This window comes from Nanorana parkeri, unplaced genomic scaffold (genome assembly GCF_000935625.1).
Source record: "Nanorana parkeri isolate BGI_ZX_2015 unplaced genomic scaffold, ASM93562v1 scaffold269, whole genome shotgun sequence".
Classification (NCBI taxonomy): Eukaryota; Metazoa; Chordata; class Amphibia; order Anura; family Dicroglossidae; genus Nanorana; species Nanorana parkeri.
Genome location: NW_017306537.1, coordinates 222,651 through 244,317, shown reverse-complemented (window position 1 = coordinate 244,317; position 21,667 = coordinate 222,651). Strand labels below are relative to the sequence as shown.

The following is a 21,667-nucleotide window of genomic DNA, read 5'->3' as shown; positions in this document are numbered from 1 at the left end:
AATAGTCTTTCGATCAGATGGGACCCCTACATTTGTTTCATGGACATGATTTCTTTATTTCATCGATCATCATGTGACATTGGTCACCACCACGTTACAATCCAATGAATAGAATGCAGAAATGATTATAGTTGTCAGTCTGAGGTGTAGATATACATGTATGGGTTAGTGAAAGATCTTTTTTAAACAGCTGAGAAAATGGATTTGTTTTGATAGCATAAAAAATCTGAGCAGAAGAAAACATTCCTGCCACGTGCGAGGACATTAGGAACTACAATCTTTCCGCTGTGTTTAGAAGAAATGACTAAGACTATGACTATAATGCATTTTACAGTTGGCCTCCTGTCGTAAAACAAGCATGCTATTATTATTATTATTATTATTACAACAGCTCCTACAAACAAGAGTATGTTGAGAGTAGTAGTTCAGGAAGGCTGCAGGTTGCTGGTCACTTCTCATTATTCTCATTGATTCAGTATGTGTTAGTGTGAGTACCAGTCACAAATTTGTGGTTTTCCCCACTATGTCACCCAGGGGTTTATGACCACCTCAAGTGGTGCACAGTGTGGCCCCGGGCCCCTCTCTGCAGACTGCAAGTCAGACGCTCTGGCTTTGAGCTTGTGCTAGAAGCTGCGGTGACAGACTATATTCATCATCCTCTTCAGATGCAGTTTGTTGGCAGCCTGTCCATCCCCACTCCGGGCCTCTGAACAAACGAGGTTCCACAAAGCGTTCACCCCTCTCCCCACCTTCCATCTCATCACCCTCCTTCCCAGATGTGTTGCTCCTTTAAAAAAAAAAGGTGGAAGTGATGCTGTAAGAAACATCTGTATAGTAGAGTCAGACGTGGTGCAGCTGCTGCTTAGCCCTGGCAGGCTGTGAGCTGCTGTCTGCTGGGGTTTACTTCTGTCTGCATTGAAACATGTCTTAAAGAAAAGGGGGGCAGGAGAGGGGAAAGGAGGGGGTGGCACGCGGCCAGCACCACTTACCCTGCCCTCTCCTCCCAGCCCCCCTGCTTCCCTCTGGGGCCAGACATGGAATTAATCTCCTCTTTCTGCTCTGGGTACTTCAGATCGCTGGCAGCACACGGCAGGATGTGGGATCTCTCTTTCTCTTTGCCCTAATAGATTTCAGATGTTGACACTGTTGACTTCAGTACCAAACTATTTTACATGTGATCTGCTGTATTTCCTGAGGAAATCTGCAAGATATTTATTAAGAACTAATAAAATAAACCTCTCCCTGAGATTTGAGGTAGTATTCAATTCTCCGAGCTGTTCTGGTTTCCCCTCTCACCCAGGCTGTTTGTAACCTCTCCTGTTAGCAGGAAAACAAAATTGGCTTCGGAAAAAGAAAAAAGAAAAAAAGTTGGCTCTTTCCGCAATACCATTACTCTTTATTATGTATCGATCTGGGTCATTCGGTCAAAGTGTAGATGTATGTAATTATTTTCCTATTCCGATGTCGGTGCTCGCATATACCCTTGGCCGCTGCCTGGACACCTTGTTTTACACTGAACACTTCCACGCACAATGAAGTGATAGCATAAATAATTTTTTATTATTTCACTTGGTCAGTCTACGCAATTTTGGCTTTTGGGTGGATAGCAGTTGGTTAAAGCATTGTTCAGTGTGTGAGATGTCTCAGGGGTGTCATTTTTTTCCTGCTGTTCCAGGAAAGCAAGGAAGTCTCACTTCTCCTGCTGCCTTGTGCAAATTGTGAATGATAAAAGTGAGACTACATTGGAATGTTTGCCTCGGGTGCTAGGATCTTGCCACATCAGTCCCTGACACAGATGGATGCTCTGGTTTCCACCCATAGTGCAAGAAACATCATGGTAGTCCAAGGCTATGGACGTGTATGATAATGGTAGGGATATTTGACTGTTATTTTTTGGGGGGCACAGACTGGTTTTAATGGCAAATTATCTTTTAATGCAATATAACTAAAAACCGATATATACATGAGCTGCTAGGGCTTGTTTACACTATGTTTGGAGGGGATATGCAACGCGGCGCAGTGCGTTTCTGATGTGATTTTTGACACGTTCCGGTGCATTTATTTATATTTTTTTAGTTTATAATTGGCCTTCAGTTGAATCTCCTGGTTTGCATGCATTTTGGTGCATTTCAGATCGGAAAAAATGGTGCATGTTGCATTGTTTTTTACACCGCACTGGAAGGGATTGCACTGGTGTGAACAGAGCCCAGAATTACCATAGGGATACATTGAGATGCATTTCAGGTGCGGACAAAACCTGTTCTGGTCCGGATTTGGTCCAGACATGGTGTGAACAAGCCCTAAGCCCTCGTTCACACCTGAACGTTTTGTAGCGTGTTCTACGCTCGACGAACGCTCTACAAAACGCTCAAAACTATCAATCCCATTGTATTCAATGGTCTCGCTCCCACCTTGGCGTATTTCCGCCCACGCCTGAAAAGGTACAGGTACTACTTTGGGCCGTTTTGTTGCGCGTTTCCATTGTGATACAGCCAAGTAGCCTTCGGAAACGCGTGACTTTTTTACCGCGAATCGCGACGGTCGCGCATATCCAATACGCCTAGGTGTGAACGAGACCTTAGAGCAGGGACACCCAAACTATCCCATAAGGCAATGCAGGAGACTTGGAGCCACAGGCATGACTTGCAGAGAAATGAGATTTGTAGTTTCACCCCAGCTGGAGGGCCGAAGTTTGGCTACCGCTGCTTTGGACAGATTGGTTATTTTCGTTTTATGTTCTGTTCCCATTTTAAATGCCGAGATGACCATAGCCCCACTGCGAACAGGCTATTGGGAGATTTTCTGTGCTCTGAGGGCATGCTGGATGTAAAGGAACATACCTTTTAGCTGATATACCCTTCCATGGGATATTTATGGCATTGGACCCTTGCCGTAAAAAATAAAGTTAGACTCCCGGTGTAGTTCAGTGACCATATACATGATTGGCTGCAAGCTGAACACATCTATGGTGGTCACTCCACTCTGAGATATATTTATTACTGTCATTTATGTAGCACTGACAATATACACAGCGCTTTACATACTGTACATTCACATCAGTGCCTGCCCTCAAGGTGCTGACAATCTAAAGTCCTTATCTTTCTTGCATACAGACACATTCTAGGGCCAATTTAGGCCTATTTAAACCCACACAAGCACAGGGAGAACATGAAAACTCCATGCAGATCGCATCCTGACAAACCTGGGACCCTCACTTCTGCAAGGCAGAAGTGCTAACCAACTAAGCCATTGTGCTACCCACATGAGAATCCTAATTGTTTCTTGCGGTGCATGCATTATTTCTTATAATGGAGTGAAAGGTACTCATAATGATGGGCATTGAGGATGGACACGGTCTATAATGACATTGACATCCTCAGGCTGATTGGTTGGAAAGTCAGGACTTGCACTTTTTTACAGGCAAGCCGTGATGTGGAATTGGGCAAAATCTGGAATGTGGTTGGCGAGGCTTTAATTTGTCAGCCAATACCAGTTAATATTCAGACTTTATAGAAGTATGAAACCTAATAAACAGCACTTTCTGATGTCAGAACATAATGATACAGATTTCATTTATAGGAGTTTCCATATGCACTTAACTCCTTTTGATTCAATAAAATGTGTGCAGCTGCAACAGGAATATAAAACAGTCAGCCTCTGTTGGCTGCAAATAACTCTTCATGTTATCTAGAGTGCTCCAATATACCAGCTGGAGCATTCAAGTTCACCTTTAAGCTGGCCATACACTATGCCAATTTCAGCTGGTTCTTAATGATTGGTGAGTTCGCACAATGGGTGCCGCTGTCTGCATTCTTTCAGCTGGCATCCCTCAGATGGCTGATCGAAGGGGTCAGTTGGAAAATCTTCAAATGAACCGAGCCGGCAGCCAATGAGCTTCTGGTTCTGTTTGGGTATTCTGATAGCAGACGGCAGCTGCTGTTCGAATACAGTGAATACAGCGGGAGATTCCTCGATCAAGGCTCATAAGCGCACTTTTCCTCCTCCCACCTTTGTTGCCTCGCTGTTGATTCAAAATGGGAGGAATAGGACCAAATGAATTCGGCCGGGGTTGTTGGAGACGTGAAACGAAGCCGGTACCTAACTCTTACTCTACCAGGTGAAAGATATTGAGCCGAACAGTGACTGCAGCCAGTCAGATGCAGTCACTCTTCGAGTACAGCAATAGTCGTCAGGGTTGATTCCCGCGTGTGTGTATATACAAAAGTATTGGGGCGCCTGCCTTTATATGCACTAGAACTTTAATGGCATCCCAGTCTTAGTCCGTAGGGTTCAATATTGAGTTGGCCCACCCTTTGCCACTATAACAGCTTCAACTCTTCTGGGAAGTCTGTCCACAAGGTTTAGAAGTGTGTCTATGGGAATGTTTGACCATTTGTGAGGTCAGGTACTAATGTTGGACGAGAAGGCCTGGCCCAAGAAGGCCCAAAGGTGTTCTATCGGGTTGAGGTCACGACTCTGCAGGCCAGTCAAGTTCCTCCACCCCAAACTCACTCATCCATGTCTTTCTGGACCTTGCTCTGTGCACTGGTGTGCAGTCATGTGGGTACAGGAAGGGGCCATACCCAAACTGTTCCCACAAAGTTGGGAGCATGAAATTGTCCAAAATGTCTTGTTATGCTGATGCCTTAAGAGTTCCCCTCACTAGAACTAAAAGGCCAAGCCCAACCCCTGAAAAAGAACCCCACACCATAATCCCCCTCCACCAAACTTTACACTTGGCACAATGCAGTCAGGCAAGTACCGTTCTCCTGGCAACCGCCAAACCCAGACATGTCCATCGGATTGCCAGACAGAGAAGCGTGATTATCACTCCAGAGAACACGTCTCCGCTTCGCTGGAGTCCAGAGGCGGCTTGCTTTACACCGCTGCATCCGACGCTTTGCATTGCACTTGGTGAGGTAAGTCTTGGATGCAGTTGCTCGGCCATGGAAACCCATTCCATGAAGCTCTCTACGCACTGTTTTGGAGAGGTTGTAAAATTCCAGTGATTTTTTTATTTTTAATTGCTCCATGTAGTTATTCCTTGCGGTAGCGTTCCTGCACTATTAAATAGTAAGCAGTGGATTTTCATGTCCACAATGACTGCTGTCATCCAGCAGACCTTGGCATCTGGTGAGAAAGCTACCAGGGGAATTTTAATTGTTTAATTATATGTCGCAGCGTGTCAGCCATTTTGTGCCATGCTTTATCACAAGATGTTATGAGCTGGCACTCGAAGAAAGCAGCACTTAATAAGAGCCACAAATAAAAAGCCTTGTAATTGTCGTTGGCAGGAAAAGTTAATTCCTTTGAATGTGTCTGTATTTTTAGCCCTGCCCTGGCCATGTGCATGACAGCCTTTACTCCAGGGAAGCTGGCACTGGCATTTCCCTGCAGGCCTTGTACTGGAAAGAAGTGCCATTTTTTTTCTTATGCTAAATTGTGTCTTAAACACTCAGGGCCAAACAAAACGCCCAGGCAGCAAATGTACGAAGATCCTAAAGCACACATTACTGAATCTCTGCCATATTTCTGCAGCTTCCCAGTGGCTGTGCAGTAAAACAAAGTTCTGCTCCAGGTACATTGCAATCAAATATGCAAATTTTTCTTGTAAACTCACTTGGCAAATGCAACCTCACAAGCTGCCCGAATTTGTGGCTCATTTCTTTTTGTTGGCATTTATTTTCTGGTGCTAGTGGCCGCTCTTATCATTCCTTATAGCCTTTTTCGTAGATGGGCCAGAACCTAAAACTTCAAATGCAGTCCTCCTGTAGTTGCTGTGTAAACTTCCTCTCTGAGAACTGTGACAGGAGGTTGCAGTTCCACAAACGTGCACTTACAATAGCCTGTCCGAGTGAGGCAGGGGCACTGGAACAGGAAATGAGGGGAAATCTAAAGCGCAATGAAACCCTGGCAGAGGTTATAACTCCTTCCCTGCTCTGCTTTAAAGAGGACCTTGCATCAAAAATGTTTGGTTTGCTTATTAACTTTACTCCATTCCCCCTTGCCAAAATGCTTCTAAAAAGTGATTTCAAAATATTTTTTGCACCATTTTTTTCCCTACAGTTATTTTTCTTTTTTTAAAAATATTTACTATTATTTTTTGCACCATTTTGTTATTGGGAAAATGTCACAAAATGAATAGGTGGACCTTGCTTATAGCGCAAGGTTAGGTTAAATTAACAGTCAAATGTTTGTTTGTATTTTGTAATGATTTGGGAAAAATTAGTAAATTTTGGGCCACAAGGTAATTTTTTTTTATTTTAAGCATGCAATTGGTTTGTGTTTTCACACCCCATGTTTGCTTAATTCAACCTTCTGCAGGTGCGTTAAAATATTTTAACCCGAACAATTCACTTCATAGGTCCCTCCTGCTATTTTGAAATCTACCCTTTAAAAGCAATGTTATATCTGTTTGATATTTTTTAAAAATAGGTGTTAATCTTGTGAGAAATCTTATCAGCTGATGACTTCCTGTGCTCTCTGTCTGTGCTGCAGTCTCATCAGTTACATTGTTCTTGGTTATCTGTGAGGACTTCATAACCCCTCTCTTCTGTTTTAAAAAAAACAAGGACAGGAGAAGGTTTCTGTAGTCCTGTCCTAGATTGTCACCCTAGAGCAGGAAGTGTGTTGCTGGCAGGATGCCCAGGGGAAAAGTAAGTAAAAGAAAAAGCTATACAAAAAATTAAATGCAGCCACATATACAGACTACGTTTGAGTCTTGCGCACACGCATATTGCTTAGGCATGGTCCACCATTGTTTTTTTTATCTGTACAAGATGTGTAGCCAGTGCTGAAGCCAGTACATGCAGACAGCAAGGGGCTTAAACAGGCTGCAGGTCAGCAGTAACGCGATGAGAAGGAGAAAAGAAAAACAAGTTGATTTAGTATTTTTTTATATTAAAGAAAGAAAAAAGCTGTGGCTATTGCTTGTGACATACAGTGCGTTACAAATTAAGTGTCATCTAAGGTTTATATCTACTTTAACCCCTTTGTGACAGGAGACATACACTGTACACCCTGCCACGAAGTGCCCAAATGACTGATCACATACACTCTACGTGATCAGCTATTTGGGGCTCTGAAATGCCGGTAACTGCTGAGAATCAGCGCTTACCGTTCATTAATAGATGCCTCAGTATTGAGGCATCCATTAATGAAATAGTTAAGCTTTTTCAGACACCCGATCCCTCTAAAGGTGCCCATACACTGCTCGATTCTCGTACTAGAATCGCGGGCAATCCCGCGATCGTACGAGAATCGAGCAGTGTGAACGAAGACGTGCGACCGTTTCTACTGTACGGTCGCACGTCTTTTGTCTAAGGAGCACGCTAGAAAACCAGCCGAAAATCGTACGATTTCCGGCTGGTTTGAACGGTGCTCGAGACAAATGCCGAACGGGCCGGTGTGCGCACGCGCACACTGCCCATTCAGCATTGCGGTCATCGGAAGCCCACCCCTCAGGGGGGCTGGCTTGCGTTGATCGAGAGTACGATCTGCCTGTCCAAGATGGGCAGATCGTACGTTTTTTAAATTACTTTACAACCATCGCAAGACTAAGGTCTTGCGATGGTTGTAAAGTGTATGGCCACCTTTTAGGAATCGGGTGTCTGACAGTGAAAGCAGAGCGGTATTTACAGCTCTTGACCGTCACTGACAGCTGGTATAGATCAGGAAATCCCGATGTATACCGGCTTTTTATTTATTTTTTTCTTTCTAAAGTTTCAGCGAAAGAAACACTTAGCTACATGTTCTATTGCTGAAACAATGTTGCAGGCTTCTGATCATTGTGGGAACGATCAGGAGTCTTTAGTGATCCGGAAATGCTGCAGTGTCAATAAGGTTAATATTGGCTGTTAAAGCAGCCTAATAATAACCAAAAATTTATTTATTAAATTATCAAGCTGTGATAGTGAGATTAATTTGCAATGACTGCTTGATATAATAAAATAAAAATTTAAAGAATGTTTAAAAAAAAATTGTAAAAAGTGTGAAAAATGTAACAAATAAAAATGACATATATTTAAATATATTTTTATACAATCATTAATATAAAAATGAACCCATTACAATTCTGCAGCTGAGCTGCAGATTTGTTTCACCTTAAGGGGTTACATTTTTTTAATTTAACCCCCTAATGACAGTGATCAAAGTATGTTGCTGTCACCAAGTGTGACACTTAGTGGTCACCTAGCACTTTTAGCTTTAGCTTTTAGAGAAAAAATATGACATTGTTAGGTTTTAGGCTGAGAAGTACATAAGAAATTCTAAAATCCTAGGGATGGGAGCTTTTTCCAAATGACAAATGAATGTATTTAATTTTTTTTTTTTTTAGCTGTTATTTTTCTAAAATTGCTACAAATCAAAACCGGGGAAAAAAGTGTGTTTTTCTTTAATTTTTTTCCTCCATTTTTTTAGGGCGTTAGGGCTATATATTTATATCGCATATGTGTACCTATTGGGCGAAGAGGCATTCCGTGAATGGACAAGGGAAGCTACTATCATTTACCCGCCCTTCCTATCCTCCATTCACAGAGCACCTTGCATTCTGTGAAAAGAATACAAGGCATTTTTTGAGTAGACGAGGGGGGGGGCGGAGAAGGACAGGGTTGACATGATCCTCCCAGCATTGTATAACAGTTGGAATTTCAGGTGCATCATCGGAAGAAGAGCGCTGACTGTATCATCTGGAATAAAAGAAACTAAGATTTATACAGTCTGGGCATAGGAGATGTCACCTGGTCATTGGATAGTCAGCATTAGCAGTAACATTGTGCTTGATCAGCTTCTTCCCTGACCATAGCTGCAGGGTAATGACAGCGCAGTCGCTTCCAGCTTCATTCAGTGCTGAGATGATCTCTATTTCTCTGCTGAAACCCACCAAGTAATCCGCTGGCTTCTACCGGAGAGTTGACAGTAGGTCTGTTGGATGTACACACACTCCTGGCTAAAGTCCATGTTGCTGCCAATGCAAGTCTTATGTCAGCGGCAGCAAAAGGGTTAAAGTGTGACCGATGGGCAATTTTAGGTACTGTGGTTTTTTTGCCGCTTGACGTGTTTTGGTATTTAATTATTGCAGCCTCTTCGTTTATACTTTAACCCCTTCCCAACCAATGGCTGGATTATCCCATCACGATCGTTCAGTCTGTTAACGAACGTTGACTGGTAAATCCCGTCATGCGGTACAATGAGCGCTGGTCCGTGAAAGGACCAGCTCTTATTGAGTTACCGCTATTGAGAGTCTGCCTCGGACCCCGAGGTTCCCATCAACAGCAGATTAGGTGGTCAGAGTCTAGTGATCACAGCGAGAGCTGATCGCAGAGCCATAACAGTCACAGAGTCGGCAGCAACTCACTGTGTATCACTTTTGTAACACAGCCGGCTAGCAAATTCACAACAAAGTATCTCTGAGGAGAAGACTGTATTCCACTCAGATAGTAAGCATCTAAGCCCCTGTAAATTAAAAAATCACCCCTAAGTGCCCCCTAGTGTTCATTTTTTTTATTTAAAAAAGTTTTTTAAAACTTTTTTTAAAAACGGAAAACAGTTAAACAAAAACCAAAAGTTTTTATTAAAAAATTAATAAGAAAATATAGTGCTGAGGAAGCTATTAAAGATAGGAGACAAACATACCACATTCTAAAATTGTTCCACACTAAAATTGTATTTCACTCCTTGTATTTTGTGACCTATACCTCCCAAAATAAACTGACATTCCAGACATATGATATACCCTATAAATCAGGGCAAATAAAATAATTTATTATAAATTACTTTCGGTTAGCTACACTAATTATGTACAAATTATTATTGCTAAAACTGTGAATTTATTTTTCCCTTTTTTTCTTTAAAGACTTTCTATATGCATATATCACATCAAATTGAAGCCCATTTTGTCCTTTAAAAAGGTGGTATATAATATGTGTAGGTGCAGGAAGATGCCTCCGGGCCGGCCGTAGTAAAAAAAACGGCCGGCCAGGAGCTCTCTAGATCTGAGCGGGCGTCTCTAGTTGAGAGCAATAAGTCTAGGGCCATCAATCACTGATAACACTAAACTGATGAGCGGTAAAAACGTTTAAAGCGTCGCCTATGGCTAATTTTGGTTGCGGTCGTTTTCTGCGATTGCGCGCAATTTTAAAGCTTGACATGTTTGGTGTCTATTTAACCGACGTGACCCGATCTTTTATATTTGACCAAAAAACTGGGTAATAATAAATGTTTCCTAACATAATGTTTTTTTTTCAAAATTTTCAGTAATTTTTCCTAATTATAATAAAAAATAAAACCCCCAGTGGTGATTAAATACCACCAAAAGAAAGCTCTATCTGTTCCCAAAAAATGGTGTAAAATTAATTTCAGTACAGCGTTGCATGACGGAATAAACGTCAGTCAAAGTACCGCAGCGCTGAATACTGAAAAATGGCCTGGCCAGGAAGGGGGTCTAAACACCTGGTCTTGAAGTGGTTAAACACATGGCAAAATTGCTATGGTCCCAGAAGCTAAAACATTTTCTGAAGCTGTCACTAAGGGGTTAATAAAAAAAGGCTATTATAATATTTGTGTTTACTGAAATTAATTTGTCTGCATTTTTTGCTTCAAATATGGGTTTGAGAAAGAAATGCACTGATTTTTGTTTGACAAAAAATTGCAACTGCCATTTTATTCTATAGGGTGTCTGCTTTCAGGAAATATATCATTTTTTTTTTTTTAAGTAATCTTCAGACCTAAAATGTGCATTTTAACGTGCAAAAAAAAAAAGAACCGCTCTGGCAGAGGAAGGATTAAGGGCTTGTTCACACCAAGTGCAGAGCAGTTGCAGAACGCATCAAAAATTCCTATGGTATTTTTAGCTCCAGTTCACATCGCAGCGTTCCGTTCCAGAGCAGGTAAAAAAAACTGCAGCAAGCCCTATTTTACCGGCTCTGGAAAGCATCAAAAACGCAATGCAAAAAACTAGGGCTGGGAAAATTAACGATTAATTACCCGATTAATCGTTAAAATTTCTGATCAGTAATGAAAACACTCACCTCTCCGCCGGGTCTTCCGGGAACCCCGTCGGAGATTCGGTGATGTCACAGACCTCGACGTCACTGCATCTCCTCCCCCTTCCCTTCGTTAGCCGACGGAGCCACTTGGGCCGGTGATCTGTCGGCACTGAAAACTTATCTAGTTCTGCGACCGCCTGACTTCCGGTTTCGTTACAACTAAGGTTGCCCAAGAAACTTGTTCTGCACGAGTGCCAGCCAAGCCATTGGCCTATACACATACAGCACAGCAATGAAGTAATAAAATGAATTAGGATCACACTAATCCAGCACATTATTATTCTGAGTTTCCCCACTCAAGCGGCGGCCATATTGAGTGGGGCATGTAGTTGGATCTGTATGTGCGTTATAATTGAAATCGATTTAAAAAAAATTTTGATTAATCAAACACGAAAATTTTAATCAGTACCAGCCCTACAAAAAACTAACCGTAAAGAAAAAAAACTCTATGGTTATCTGTGATGACCTAATCTTCCTTGGTCACTTCCCGTCTGTGGAAAAAGGTGACCTTGTGATCTGTAGACCAAAGGAACAATAGTTGATAAGTATTGTGACTCCAAGAAATTAATTAAGTATGTTGGAAGAGTGCCCTGAGCTATATGACCGCTACAATTCTACATGTGAGACAAGGTCAGAGGAACCAGGAAATAATCAGAACAGCTAATCAAAGGTTAGAGGTAAAAGGAAATTACCTCATAACATTGTTAGCTTCCTGAACAGAAAAAAACCGCTCTAGAACGCGTCAAAACGCGTCTACAGACTAGCGTGCGTGTGCAGAAACACGAGCAGATCTGCTCTGCATTTGGTGTGAACAAGGCCTAAAGGTATGGATGTCTGATTAATAGAGAATAATGCAGCAGACCACTTTGCGCCTAGATGGAGATTTTTTTATACTCAATTTGAGGTTTTCAGATCGGGGATTTGTTTGAGTAACTAGCTTATGATGTGTTTACTGTTGTCTAGGCAACAGCAGCTTTGTCAGTTACATCAGTCATTTCCATCATTGTCTAACCGTGTCCTCGTGTCATGTGAGAGTATAGTTTGGGGTTCTTCCCCTGTTTCAGTTCCTGGGGTAACAGGAACTGAAAGATTGCGTTGATTAAGGAAACTGGCCGTCATTCACACGCTAGGCTGTAGTTCACACAGAGCACACAGTCACCTCTTATCCACAACTGCTGGAGAGCTAGATCAAATTCCTGTTAACTATGTTGTAATATCAACACTTATATTAAGCTTTTGCTTATCACAGCAAATCAATTTGTTTTCAGTTACAAAAATCACATACTTAACGCTTCAGGTCTAGTGCCTTTTTATATACTTAGGACCTGAGCACTTTTTTATTTCATTATTGAAGATGAAAAAATGCATTTTGTTTGCGGACAAACAGTCTTTTTTTTGGCAATATAGTCTTGCACAAATTATTTTATTTTTTATTTAAATGTATAGACGAGAATGCATTTTTTTTTTTTCTATTTTGGCCATTTAAAAAAAAAATATTTTATTGTAAATTAAAAAGTATACATTTTGTTATATCATTTGTGCCCTTTTAAAATGACACTGAAATGATGTTTCTGGACCAAAGCATGTTAAAGTTTTTTCCAAAACAAAAAAGTCTTTTGTCTTGTAACACTAGGAAAAGAAAAAAATTGTAAAGGGGGGGGAGAAGAGAAAAAATAAGCAAGGAAATATCTGACCGTTTTGTGTGTTTTTTTTAAAATTAATATTTTCTTTTTACCTATGGCACTTGGTCCTCCTATAAAAAAAAAAGTTACCCGCCCAGCAAATGCAGTGTTCTGTTGGGAGCCAATACTCTGCTGATACAGCCCAGGTCCTGTGGCGCCATCTTCCTCAACACTCATCAGGAGCTGGCTGTCTTTTATAAGTTCCTGAGGCCTGCCTCTGGGTGCGCCCACTTGCTGCTCTGGCTTCCCACTCCTGCTGCCTTCTGGAATATGTAATGTAGATATCCTACGAGTCTGTGGGAGCAAGGACATGTCTGTCTTGCCTAGGTGAAGGGGGTCCAAAAAAGGCTTCTGCTGTTGGGGGTGGAGATGAGGGAAGTCAGGTAAATTAACTGTAAAGAAGGAGCAAAGGTTCACTTTAAGGGTTAATGGGGGGTAAATGGCAATGTTATTTTTTTTTTTTAAACTAGTTAGGTTTCTTTAACTGATGTCATATGCCGACACAAGGGTCACACCTTATAAATGAATAGTAAATACAAAATTGTCAATGGTGTATACACAATACATTCTACATAGAGATTATCTGCACGGGTCATTTTACACAGCAGTGTCTGCATTTTGACAGCCGCTGCAGCTTTGTAACACACGGTAATTCCCGGCTGTCATACTGACAGCAGCTGGTCATTGCTAGTAATAGCAGCAGGGGGAGAGGAGCAGGATGTAGGAGATGCATCCTAAAATGAACTTTAACCCCTTCATGACTGATCTAGTTTCAGTTTCTGTTCATAAATGACTAACACACTTTTTTTACATTTTTGCTGTGTGATTCTTCCACAGCAGTAATATACTTTCTTACTAAATGTACCCACACATATTATATATTGTTTTTTTAGAGGACAGATAGGTACACATGTTTGATATAATTATATAGCCCTAACACCTCACTTAGTTTGAAAAAAATATAAAAAAAATTAGGGGGAAAAAAAACTAGAACACTTTTTTCACAAGTTTTTGATTATTATGTTGTTGTTTTTTAGAAATGTTTTATAATTATAGTATAAAAATATATTTAATTTTTTATTTTCCTGATTTTTTTACACTTATTTTTTTTACACTTTTTTTTTTGTCAGTTTATATCAAGCAGTCACTATGACTGCTTGATAAATTTAACTTTTTTAATTTTTGGCTATTCTTCGGCTGCTCCAAACTTAGGAACAGCTAATAATAATAACCTTAGAGACTGATCCTGACAGCATGTCAGAATCAGATCTCACTAAGGCTGGGTTCACACCTAGGCGTATCGAATATGCGCGTTTGTCGTGCGTTTCGTGCCGCACGTTTTTACTGCGATTCGCAGTAAAAAAAATGCGACAAACGCGCGTTTCAGGGAGCTTGCAGGCAGTATCCAAATGGATACGCGCGGCAAATACGCCCCAAAGAAGCTCCTGTACTTCTTTGGGTGTAGGGCGTTTTTGTAGCGCGATCATACAGCCTGTAATACGCCCAGGTGTGAACCATACCCATAGAAAATAATAGGATTTCAGTGTTTGAGCGTTTTGCAGAGCGTAGGAACGCGCTACAAAACGCCGAGGTGTGAATGGGGCCAAAAGGTCTTTGATCCCGCTCAGACAATCAGAAGTTATACATTTCAGGCAAAGAGATATATTGTAACATTGTGCCTGAAATGTATCAAACTTTGGGCCAGTCTATCGAGCATTCAAAACAAATAGCAGAGAGGTGACTCACTCTGCTACCTCTCTGCTATTTTCAGCAGCTATAATCCATACTCTATACAGGAGCGTCCTTGAATACAGACCAGTCATTGCTCTCTCATTGTACAGGGTGACTGGTCTTTTATCCACCCTCCTGTAGTTTTTCTTTAGGCAGCCTGTAGTGCAGGAGTAGGCAACTCCGGCCCTCCAGATGTGCTTTAACTACAAATCCCAACATGCCTTTGCCTCTGGAGTCAAGGCTGCTGCTGCCAGTCTTGCAATGCCTCGTGGGACTTGTAGTTCCAGAACAGCTGTAGTGAGGGGAACTGACGGGTTCCTCCCCTAGCTCTGTTCTCCGTCCAGGCTATGTGCCACACAATGATGATCTCACTGCTAGTTTTTACAAGGTAATATCCGGGCTTGCAAAGGCATTTGGTGAACAAGAAATTGATTTATTTCCTTTGTGGATATAATAGTAGGTTATATAAATGATAGTTTTTAGCAGCTTGTTTCTCTTTATCCAATGACCTCTTGGCGTTGCTTTTGTTTGATAGTAACCCCTTCTTATTCATTGCATGACAGTTTTTTTACAACATAACTTTATAGCTTTAAAATTGCTTTGTTTTTATGCTAACTTGGCCAGTGCTTTTATTGGACTTTCACAGGACTGTTCCTGTATTACCCATTTGGATGTTTATACAGTGACATATGAGACTGTGGCGTGCTGGTCACCTGCAGGGCATTATCCACATATGATTCTGGCAGTGGGAAAAGTTCATTCATGTGTATTATCTGTCTTATTCTCCGTCCGACCTCTTTATCATGTCATGAGGGATTCCTTCTAAATGCAGCTGTTTCCTCTGACATCAGTGCAGAAAGAGCTGTTAGTGAGTGCAACAAGTCACAGGGCCTCTCTTGTAAAAACTGGAGCTTACTCCTATAGTGCCTGACAGCCAATCTAATTTTAATGGTCCTTTTGTTTCAAATGAGAGATGGGAGCAAGTCGCCATGGGCAACACATCCCCCCCGACTTTCTAGGATGAGGATTTACAGGCATTTATTCATCTAGAACTGTCAACGTCTGCAAAAAGGCAAAACTGCAAGTCCTTTAAAAGCTTCGATTGTGATGCCATTCGAATGTTATCCCTTTGTAGGGGTTGGATAGATAATAAAAATATTCGGTTGTGGCATGGTTTCCTTTTTATAATTTACTTTTGCTATTTGTTCTGATGATCATTTGTCATTAAGGGCCCATTCACACCATAAGCTTTGGTGCTGTGCCTGCTGTTTCCAGTGCAGCCCCAAGGCAAGGCAATTTGCCTGATCACGCATGGTGCCGGTTCACACCGTTGCGGTGGTGTGCCATGAAAAAAAGGCATACTTTTTTTAACAATGGAGAAGGGCAACCAGCAATAGAGCACTACAAATCTCATCAATCCATGATTATACAGCAATGGGGAATGGCAACCAGCTACAGAGGACTACAAATCTGAGCAATCCATGATTATTCAGCAATGCATAATCCAGTTGCCACCGACCATTGCATTCGATTAGCACTGTGACATATACCAATAAGAGAATAGGCAGCTGCAGTATAAAAGTTTATTGCTCTCCGGAGGGTATGGCAGGCAAGGGTCACTTAGACGTGCAACAGTGGCGAACAGCGGGCGCTCGCCAGGGCTGTGCTGGCGGGTGTTGGGCACCAAGCACTCCAGCGCTGTTTGGGCTGGTGTGGGGCTGTCTAGTGCTGTGCAGGTCTCGGGAAGGAGGTGTGCGACCGGACCAGCACTGTCCAAGACAGCTTCCGCAAGTTCACCAGCAAGTGTGGGACCTCAGGCAGCAGAATCTATTAAAAATTTAAAGCACCATTATCGGCACTATGTGTTGAGGCCCAGTATCGGTACCAATACTAGTATAGGTGCATTCCTACTTTTTTTTTCCAAAGCAGGGGGACGCTAGACGGTACAACTGTTTAGCACCTCGCTGCTCCTGTAAAACTGAATGAAATGTCACTTGTGACATTTCAATAAAGTTCTAACAAAGTACACAGTATGATGCGCCGGGATCTGCGTGTCAGATCCTGGCGCATCAGATCCCATTCTAGGCAGCATTAAAATAATACCCTTGCATTGGATCCTGCAAGAGTTAAATTCTCGTTAAGTCTAAAGGTGTAGGAATAAGCTGTAATACTTACCTTATTCCTCTCTTTGGCAGGCCTCAACCACATCGTGGTTCTCTAAACACTCTTCTCTTCTGCATTGCATCCAACCGTCATTCAATTCAATGCAGGACCAGTAGTCCTGTATTATACGTGGGCAAGGGCCCACCCATAACAAAGAGCGCCGGGGGAGTAAGGAAAAAGGTAAGTATAAATGCATATTCCTCAATGGTTAAATCTCCGCAGTGGGACACATACAGTAGAAAATAAAGTGGCAGGGGTTTTAACTAGGGATGCACAAATACCAGCTTTTTTTCCCCGGTCCTCGCCGATATCGAAAGTCGTCCCATTATGGAAGTCGGGCAGTGTGTAATGTTACTCGTCGCCCGGCTTCCTGATTCGCCGGGAAGCCGGCACCGTGCTTCCTCGTGGCCAGCTTCCCGACCAATCAGGAAGTCGGTTGGGGAGTCATTACACGCCACCCAGCTTCATGATTGGCCGGGAAGCCAGCTCCATGCTCCCTGGTCATCAGTGACTAGGAAACATGGAGGCAGCTTCCCAGCCATTCAGGAAGCCGAGGGCTAGTCATTACCTGCCCCCTGGCTTCCTGTTTGGCCCGGGAAGCCAGCTCCACGCTTCCTGGTGACGGAGGAGTATGGAGCTGGCTTCCCGGCCAATCAAAATGCCGGGCGTTGTGTAATGACTCGCCGCCCAGCTTCCTGATGACGGAAGTTCCGGTATCGGCATAAGAATTGGGAGCATTTGGCCGAGTACTCTCCCACATACCCTGTATCGGCACCGATACGAGTATCCCTAGTTTTAACCCTTGCCTTTATCCTTGCCCAGAATAGTTTTGGTTATAAATACCTTTTTCTAAGAACAATTGTATCTACAATGTGAATATGGGACAGATTTGACTACACATTCATTTTCATTGGGTAGAAAATAAAATCTGCTTAGAGTGTACACCGCTATCTAGCCCAGTAAAGGTGGCAGCACACTATACAATTTTGTATGGGGGAATTGAGCATTAATGGAGTAATCTTCACTGCCAAGCTATTGTATTGCAACAGCCGACACTTGCAGCTGTCAGAATGCCCAAACAGTGACTGCAGCTGACTGGCTATGGTCACTGTTTATCCAACAATGTTTGGCCTGGCTCTTTCAACAAAAGATGATTGGAAAATCAACTTTTGTTGAACACAATGGTGCCAGCATGGCCACCCACTTATGGCCATCTCAAGAGCTTACAATCTGATGCCCTCCCAATGCACCACACTAGAGGAATTTTTAGACGTAAGAACATAGAAACTGCATGTGTCAATTGAACCCGCAGCACAAGACACATGAGAACATCGTGACCCATGGGTTGTTTATATTTTTGTCAACTGTTCTATGCTCGTATAGGAATGTTTTGGCATTGGTATACTAGTACTTGCCAAAATGTGATGTGGTCACTGAAATGAGGTCCGGTACCCTAACACAGGTTTTAACTCTTCCTGCTCTGTAAGTCTTGGGTGGTGTTCCACTTTAAGTATAGGTAAATCTCTGTACTCGTCCTACAACTGCTTTGTTGTGGTAGGAGTTAGGCATCAAACATTGCTTTATAGTTTATACAAACTCTTGGTCAACCTGGTGTACATTTTCTTACGTCTGCATTATAGCAGTCTGTCAGGTGCCTGCCTTCTACCATTTGGAGTCTGATGACTAGGTTGCTGTGCCAGGATCCTGGATGTCTGCCCACCTCCCTCCTGTGTGTGCGTGTTGTGGTTTGGGGCATATGACTGGTTTGGTATCCATTTGTCATACAGCTGCTGGTACAGAGTAGCTGTCTGCTCCTGTGTATCAGACAGACTGGGCTTGGGCTGCCCACTTCCTCTGAGTTCTGGTGGGATTTTCTGCCAGGGCTTTGTCTGGATGTGGACTGATTCATGCCTGAAACCCTCAGTGTGTCTGAGAGATAAAGCACAGCTAATAACTTGCAGGTGCTGTTAGGTGAGCAGCGTCTGTCCTTTCCCACTGGGTACTTGGCAGGGTCATTGTGCTGGATCCGCTGCCTGTTCTCATGATAAACTGGAACGTTTGGACGTGTACTGGAAATGTGCGTCATCTGAAATGTGAAGCTGCTGTGTGCAGACATTTTAAAACTAGGTTTGTGACTTGGTAAACGTAGTGTGCCCTCTCCAACGAGCCAGATTGTCTTCCCTGTGAAATAGTATGACATGAGAGAATTTCCCCCCACAGATTCCCGAATTTAAAGGAAAAACACGGATCTAATGATAGGATTTTGTTTTAAAATGAGGAGCTATAAGATCAGTAAAGACATATTTCTCCTACTTCTATTTCACACTCTGAGACAGCAAACAATATAATTCTGGTATACACATTCCCTTAAAGCTAAGCTCAAGGCCAGGGGTAAGCAACTTCACCCCTCCCGCTGTGGTGAAACTACAAATCCCATGAGTCATTGTAAGACCCTTACAGCCACAGGCATGACTCCAAGAGGCAGAGGCTTAAAGGGATTTGTAGTTTCAGCACAAGTGGAGTGCTGAAGTTGCTTACCCCGGCCTAGAATTTGTCTTTCCAGTTCTAAAATGTACCCAGTTCTGCCGCACAGCACAGCCCTGTCTGGCTGCAGAGGCGACCTGTTTTTAATCTGCTGCAGTTAAGTAATTATTACAGGTCTTGTCCTGCCCACAGTTTGTGACTCGGCAATGATAGGAGAAGCAGCAGACTGATGAGCTCATCTCTGTCACTCTGCTCTCCTCCTTTTTAGCATGTTTCTTGTAGGCACATTAGCACTGCAGCACAACTGGTTGGCTCCTTATGAAGCTTCTCCTTGTCTGAGCTCTGCTAACCAGAGATTGCATGAGACCAATGCCAGGTTAAATTCAGGTTCTTGCATGTACGTGCCCCATAAACCACTGAAGATGTCGAAGCAAAACTCTGTTTCTGCTAATACTGCCTTCATCCTCCTGATTCAGAGTACTTTCTTCTGCACTCCCATCTACAAATGGGACAATCTGCTGGTGGCCAGGAGCAGCTCACTTACTGAAGAAATGGATGGAAACCCAGGACCAGGCCATGCTGCTGGAAATACAATTTATCAGTAAAGGATAACCTATTATATAGTGGTTCAGTGAAAATGATGCTTTAAAACATTGAAGTCTGACACTACAAGCTGGTAAAGATGGGGAGGGTGTGTTCCGGTAGCAGTCTGAATACTTTACCGAGGGCTGGGGACTGAGACTTAAAATGATGTGGAAGCTTCTGGCCAAGAACCACTGTCACTCAAGCTGTGTGGAGGCTGGAAGGGAGTGTGTTAGTAGCAATCGGAGTATGAGAGGTACAGGCATGCCGTGTGTCTGCATGACAGTCTGTAACTCCTAGCACCAATTGCATGGATGTGCTTCAATGCATGCCATGGCCAGTGTAAAACCCCAACCCAGATGAACTTGCAGGATCACCAGGTATTTGGCTGCAACAGAAGACATAAATACATTGCCGGCTGCATTGACAAATAACTACACATACTGTATATGGAATCTTAATTTCTAGGGTAACATGCACTTTAAATCCCCTGACCGGTATTTTTGTTATCTATTTTCCGTTGGTAACATTTTTCATTCACATTCAGTGCTGTGTACACAACAGGAAGTGAGAAGAAATCTCTCAGCGAGGGAAATTTTCTTGCAGTTCTCACTGGAGATTGTGTCCCCATTGAAAAAACTTTCTCTCTTTCTGTTCAGGTGACCACTCAAAATTTCAGATTTTCTCTTCCTTTCTGTTCAGTTGACAATGCTCACCTGGACACAGAGGGTCTAATCACCATATCTGGGACAGACAGCAGTAAACTTGACCCATCTCTGCTGCATCCAAAGTTAAAAATAAAAAAAATATTTGTAATACGCTTCAAGTTGGAGTCCCTTGACTTTTTATTTTAAAGTAGAACTAAACCCAGGATTTTTTTATTTAATGCAATTTCCCAGTCCTTAGATGTGGTGGCTGCATTAGTTGTCAATGTTTATCTCCTCTGGTGTAAACTGCTAATCCCATAATCTCACAGGTAATGTAGATAAACAAAGGCAGACATGTTTGAAGTCCAGCCAGAGTGACCACCATGGCTCCTTCCATAGATACAGTGGATGAGTGAGCGTAGCCACCCAAGGACACCCAGTTCTACCCAAGTTGCATTTGCATTATTACCAGTTGAAAATAAAGGGGGAAAGTAAAGCTAAATAAAGAAAACCGATGCAGGCACTTTATCTAAGGAATTATGATCTGCACTATATTATGCTTTGTTATTGGGCTTAGATATGCTTTACTTGTCTGTGGGTGGCCTGAATAGATGTCGGGGGTCAGCGATTTTGGTGGCACTGGGAATTTCATTTAATCAGTTGGTAATGAATGGCAGGTAACCTGCTATTAGAAGGCCAGAAAGAGGTCCCCTGGGAAGCCCATTTTGGATACAAACCCCTACATCTGTGATCTTCAGTTGCCCCTTTTAAGTTTCTTTATACATTTTCCTTTTTAAGTTGTCTTGTTTTGGCAGTAAACACGATCTTAAATCCATTTAGTTGCCATTGTGGATTCCATCTTTTAATTCATCCCCCAAACCCTTCCTGTATCCTCACCTTTCACACTCGAGCTTGAAGCTTTGCTAACCCTCTCTTTTTCCCCTCTAGTTTTGCAGTATTATTCAGTAGGTTCTCCTCTGTAGCTCCCCTTTTGGCTGCTCAGTGTAATTACATGATGTGTGAGCCCGGTCAGCACCGTTCGCTCTTTTCCTTCCATTGTCTGTTGTGTCATTTCCTCTGCTGTATTATGACTGAGAGCAGCGCTGCCTTGTACCTTTAGCAGACTCATTGGCAAGGGGACGTGTTTATCCCTTTTCCTGGAGATTATCTATGCAAGCGTTCTCTGACAGTTACAATAACAAGGGCAGTGTGTTGTGTTTCCCAGAGAAAGGGCCCTCTCTGCTGAAAGATGTATAGCACTAATTAGAAATACATAGCATCCGGCCACATGGCAGCTTTCTCCTCACCGCCCGCTTCCTGCTTTTAGACAACG

General features: G+C 42.6%; 1 protein-coding gene across 4 annotated transcripts in view; it reads left to right on the top strand.

The window, feature by feature from the left end:
• Positions 1-21,667, top strand: part of SMG6 (SMG6, nonsense mediated mRNA decay factor) — a 239,990-nt gene that overhangs the window by 65,517 nt on the left and 152,806 nt on the right. The window lies entirely within an intron of this gene.